Source organism: Anomaloglossus baeobatrachus, chromosome 4 (assembly GCF_048569485.1).
Source record: "Anomaloglossus baeobatrachus isolate aAnoBae1 chromosome 4, aAnoBae1.hap1, whole genome shotgun sequence".
In the NCBI taxonomy this organism is placed as follows: domain Eukaryota; kingdom Metazoa; phylum Chordata; class Amphibia; order Anura; family Aromobatidae; genus Anomaloglossus; species Anomaloglossus baeobatrachus.
Window position 1 is genome coordinate 599411116 of NC_134356.1, and position 6000 is coordinate 599417115.

Genomic DNA, 6000 nt, shown 5'->3' on the forward strand with positions numbered 1-6000 from the left:
CCAGGGACCATATAGTTGATGACGTCGAACCGGCTGGAGTGCGACGCGGAGGACATGTGATGGCTGTTTCGTGATCTTCATGGAGTTAGCCTGGTAAGACCACGGTTTTTCCTATTTCTTGTACGACTGGTTTGGCAGTGGATGGTGAGTCTGGTGATATGAGTAGCGTGCAGGGTTTGAATGTGGTTGGTTGTATGGGCGATTTGCCCGGTGGCCCGAATGGTGGGCAGAGTATGAATGTGGTGCCGGGTGACGGCAGCGTGGCATCCGAGTTGCTGCGGTTGGTTAGGGGTTTATTTGCCCCCGTGGGGGGCCCTAGCATGGTGTGGCAGGGAGCGGCTGGTGCGACGGTTCAGGATGTTGTGGCTCCCGCGGCTGGCGCGGTGGCCAGTGGAAATGTTGTTAGTGAGTCGGTGGTGGCGCCTCCCGCTGCCTCAGCTGCTGCTGCAGTAGATGTTGTTCGTTTAGATGACAAGGTGAGAGGGGAAGTGTATGTCTGCTTTGATGGGCCGTTGGGGGCGCATTTGCAGCAGGAGGTTAGGGAGAAAATATGGAAGGACGAATATGTTGAAATATTCTAGTTACTTCCGTTGGAGAAGTTTAACCTTGATCGGGTTAAACCGGATGAGAGCAAAAAGGATGAGGAAGAGCGGCGGCGTTATCGCCTTATTCCTCGTACTTTTCAGAATTGGCTGCAGGCATTTGTGATACTGGCCAGTGTAGTGGGGGAAAAGGCTCCGGATAACTGTTCAGCGCTTTTTTGTTATCTGGATTCTATCTGTGAAGCGTATAGGACCTAAGGGGGGACTGCTTGGCTAAGATATGACGAGCAGTTTCGCCAGAGGAAAGCGGTCAGATCCAGTTTACGGTGGGACCACAAAGAAATCAGTCTATGGATGCGGCTGATGGCTGCGCCGAAGTCGGCATCGCAGTCCTTTCCAGGGGGTTCTGGCGGGGATCATTTGGCACCTTGCCGAGGCCCAAAAAGGGCGTTTGCTGGCAGTTCAACGAAAAGGACTGCCGCTTTGGGTCCTCCTGCCGATTTAAGCACGAATGTTCGGGCTGTGGTGGCGCCCACAGTTATCTTAAGTGCTTCAGGAAGGGAAAAGGGAAGGCCGCAGAGTCTTCGTCAAAAAGGGAGGACTCCAGTGAGGGTAGATCGGATGGCGCCGTTTCTAAGTAGATACCCGGATCGGGTGACGGTGGAGTTATTGAGTGAAGGTTTTAGTTTTGGTTTCAAAATACCGTCAGTTGTTAAGCCTGGCGAGATTCGTTTGAAAAATTTACAGTCGACTCGATTACATGGCGAGATAGTTGCAGATAAGTTGCGGAAGGAGGTGGAATTGGGACGGATGGCGGGGCCCTTTGATGCTCCACCATTGCCTGATTTGGTGGTGTCCCCGTTGGGGTTGGTCCCTAAAAATGAACCTAACAAGTTTCGGCTGATCCACCATTTGTCATATCCTACTGGCAGGTCGGTGAATGACGGCATTGATCCTGAGCTGGTTTCAGTATCGTATGTTCGTTTTGACATGGCGATGGAATGGCAAAGGAAGGTGGGTCGTGGTTCGCTTTTGGCGATAACTGATGTGGAAGCCGCCTTCCGTCTGTTACCGGTGCATCCGGACAGTTTTCACCTGTTGGGGTGTTGGTGGGAGGACAAGTTTTATGTAGATTGTTGTTTGCCTATGGGCTGTTCAATTTCATGTTCGTATTTTGAGAAGTTTAGTTGTTTTTTAGAGTGAGTAATTAAGGAAGAGGCGGGCTTGGATTCAGTGTTGCACTACTTCGATGACTTTTTGTGTATGGGGCCTGCGGGATCTCCACAGTGTTCCCTTTTGCTTCGGACAGTCGAGCAGGTTGCTCGCCGCTTTGGCGTTCCGTTGGCGCCTGAAAAGATGGAAGGTCCGGTTACGGTTTTGAATTTCTGGGAATTGAGTTAGATACGGTTGCGATGGAGTGCCGCTTGCCGGAGGACAAGCTGGGGGATTTGAGGCGTTGTGTTCAAAGGGCCATGGAGGCCAAGAAAATCCGTTTACGGGATTTGCAGTCCCTGTTGGGGAAGTTGAATTTTGCTTGTAGGATTTTGCCGATGGGAAGAGTTTTTTCCCATCGCTGGCTCAAGCCACTACCGGTGTGTTGCATTTTTTGCATTTTGTGCGCTTGAAGGTCGAGCACAAGGCGGACCTGAGAGTGTGGTCCCGTTTTTTACAATTTTATAATGGACGGTCATTGTGGCTGCGGGAGGTGGTGTCCAATGATGAGCTGGTCCTTTATACGGACGCGGCGGGGTCCAGTGGCTTTGGGGCATATTTTGGGGGGAGATGGTGTGTCGGCAGGTGGCCTGAATCTTGGCGGGTTTCCGGTTTAACCAGGAATTTGGCTTTGTTGGAACTTTTCCCTATTGTCATGGCCATAGAGGTTTGGGGACAGGATCTGAGAGACAGAAAGGTGCATTTTATGTGTGACAACCTGGGGGTGGTTCAGTGTGTTAACAAGTTGACAGCAGATTCCCCTCCGGTGGTGGATCTCTTGCGGCATTTGGTGTTGAAATGTCTGGAGTTTAATTTGTGGATTTGTGCTGTGCATGTGCCGGGGGTTTTGAATTCCGTGGCTGATGCTTTATCTCGCTTCCAGTGGGACCGTTTTCGGATGCTGGCGCCGGATGTGGAGCAGCAGGAGACAGTGTGGCCCGTCTGGTTGTGGGACCTGGTTTGCAGCCGGCCTGGGAATTGATCAAACAATCGGTAGCACCCAGTACGTGGCGCAGCTATATGGTTGCGTAGGATCGTTGGCTCGACTTAGTTGCCGAGGTTGGAGGGGATGTACCTGAAGGTGACAGGGTATATTTAGTTTTATTCATGATGGGTAGAGCAAAGGAAGAAGGCCTGTCATGGTCGGCGGTTGCTGGCAGGCTGGCTGGCATGGCTTTCTTTTTTAGGTTACTGGGTTGGAAGGACGTCACCAAGGATTTCATGGTGCGCCAGGGGTTGAAGGGTTACCGTAGAGCAAGGGTGTGCCGAGACCTTAGGCGCCCGGTGTCCTTTGAACTGCTGGGCAATTTGTTGTCGGTTCTGCCCCGTGTGTGTTTTTTGGAGTATGAATGCCGTTTGTTTGGGACCGCTTTTGTTTTGCCCTTCTTTGGGGAGTTCAGAATCAGTGAACTGGTGAGTAGGAACACGAGGTGTCACGGAGGTTTGTTGTTGGAGGATGTGGCTTGTGGTGTGAATGCGGTACGGTGTTGCTTGAGACGGTCAAAGACGGATCAGCTGGGTAGAGGTCGTGTGGTGGAACTGTGGGGTGTACCTGGCCTAGCGGAGTGTCCTGTTAAACAGGTGTCGGCTTTTTTGGAAGTGAGGGGAACCCGTTCGGGCTCCTTTTTGTCGCATCGAGACGGGTCAGCCTTGTCCGGATACCAGTTTGTCTGCATCTTTCGGAGGTGCCTGCAGTGTTGCGATCTCAACGAGGCTGAGTTCGCGTCTCATTCCTTTCGGATTGGGGCGGCGACTCAGGCGGCTCGTTGGGGCCTGGGCGCGCAGGCCGTCCGTAAGATTGGACGCTGGGACTCGGCTAGGTATAGATCATATGTGCGACCATACTTGTTGTAATATGACGGAGTGGGTTAGGTCGGGGTGGTATGTTGCTTGGTTTTCATTACCCATTCTTCCCCATGTTCCCCTTCTCCTTTCCGTTGCCCCTCTCTCGACCACCCCTCCTCCCTCCCCCCTCCATTTTGCAACCTTTTGTTTTGTAGGTTTACCATTGTTGGTGTGGGTGCTCGGCCATTCGTACGTGTACTGGGGTGCTTTTCGCGCGGGAGTAAGACCTAATGGCCGCCAGTTGGGTGTTCCCAGGGAGAAGGCGATAGTACGATGGATCGGCGTCAGGGGTATGATGTGGAGTGAAGTGTTGCCTACCTGGCGCCACCATGCAGAGTTGGATAGGCCACCGGATCTGGTAGTGCTACACGCGGGTGGGAATGACTTGAGTCTTCAGGCGTCTAGGGATCTGATTCAGGACATTAAATGCGACCTCCTGCGACTCCTGTCATCCCATCCGGGTCTAGTCATTGTGTGGTCTGACATTGTTGCGCGACAGGCTTGGCGGCGGGCCAGGTCGGTGGAGGCTGTTAATAGAGCGCGATATAAAGTGAATCGTGAGATTGGGCGTTTTGTTTCTCGGCTTGGGGGGTCTCGGTTCGGCACCCGGATTTGGAATCGGCGTCCGCCGACTTGTTGCGACGGGACGGGGTCCATTTAAATTCGATTGGAAATGATATATGGGCCTTAGGGCTTATGGCGGGGGTCGAGAAGGTGCTGGTGTTGTGGGAGGACTCGCGCGCACAAGGGGTCATACGCACTCGCGGTGGCGGAAAGGAGGGGGGTGTCTGAAGGTGGGGGTTACACAGAGGAGAGGACAGAACCAAGTGCCGGAGCGGGTTACCTCTAACGGTGCAAATGTTTGGTAAAACGGGTCCTTGCTGGGTTGAGTCTCAGCGGGACATGGTGTGGGCAACATCTGGCCAGGGCTCTCGAGTCGGTGTGTTGCGGCTGAGGGTCAGGAGGTGGGCCGATGTTGCAAGGAACAGTTTTGGTCAACCTTCAGGTACCCCCCCTCCTTTGGGTTTTCTTCAGTGAAGATTTGTATTGAAGATTTGTATTGTTATGTTACTTAATTCAGTTATTAATAAATGGGGCTGCTGTGGCCTTTATATCCAATGTCACACAGTGTTTGAGTTTGTTTTAGATAAGAACCACAGTGGGTATGGGATGTTGGATAAATGGAAAAGGCCTTTAGTCAGACATTCCGGAGTCAAGGAATAGCCCGTACTGCTGTCCCAAAGGGGCTCAAGGGAGGGCAGCATGACTAGGAGGGATGCCAGGCCATAGTGTCAGTAAGGGGTTAATGTGTAAAGTTAGTTTGAGCGGGAAATCTGGGGGTGGAACTAAGGGGCTGTTAGGACTAGGGGTCAGTTTGATTGGTTAGGAGGTGGTACTGGGAGGGGGTCATATATAGGTCAGGTCAGGGGAGGGGGTGAGCATTCCTACCTGGACGGTGACTGGAATTGTTCCCGCCCGCCCGCCCTGAAGATTGATTCAACATCGATGAAGAAGAGAAGGAAGATCGTGATCTGTCGAAGCGGTGGAAAGGAGGGGGGTGTCTGAAGGTGGGGGTTGCACAGAGGAGAGGACGGAACCCAGTGCCGGAGCGGGTTACCTCTAACGGTGCAAATGTTTGGTAAAACGGGTCCTTGCTGGGTTGAGTCTCAGCGGGACATGGTGTGGGCAACATCTGGCCAGGGCGCTCGAGTCGGTGTGTTGCGACTGAGGGTCAGGAGGTGGGCCGATGTTGCAAGGAACAGTTTTGGTCAACCTTCAGGTACCCCCCCCCCCTCCTTTGGGTTTTTTTCAATGAAGATTTGTATTGAAGATTTGTATTGTTATGTTGCTTAATTCAGTTATTAATAAATGGGGCTGCTGTGGCCTTTATAGCCAATGTCACGCAGTGTTTGAGTTTGTTTTAGATAAGAACCACAGTGGGTATGAGATGTTGGGTAAATAGAAAAGGCCTTAGTCAGACATTCCGGAGTCATGTACTGGACACAAAAACGTACAGGCACTACAATGTATGGATAGTACAATGGCAGATTTGCAATTTTCACTCAGCAACTTTCACTGCATGTTTGTTTCTCGTAAACACCGCTTGAGTCAAAATCATTACTACACCTGTACATAAATTCTCTGAGGGGTGTAGTTTCCAAAATGGGGTCACTTGAGGTGGTACTTAAAGGCTCTGTATATCTGGATCTGAAAACTATTCTACAAAAATATGTGCCCCAAGAGTCAAATAGCATTCCTTCCCTCCTGAGTCTCACCATGTAGCAAAGCAGAACTGCACTGCCACATGTGGGGTAGATTTACGTTTAGCAGAAATTGTGTGCCAAATTTTGATGCCGCTTTTATCCATTTCCTCATGTCAAAATGTAAAATCTGGAGCTAA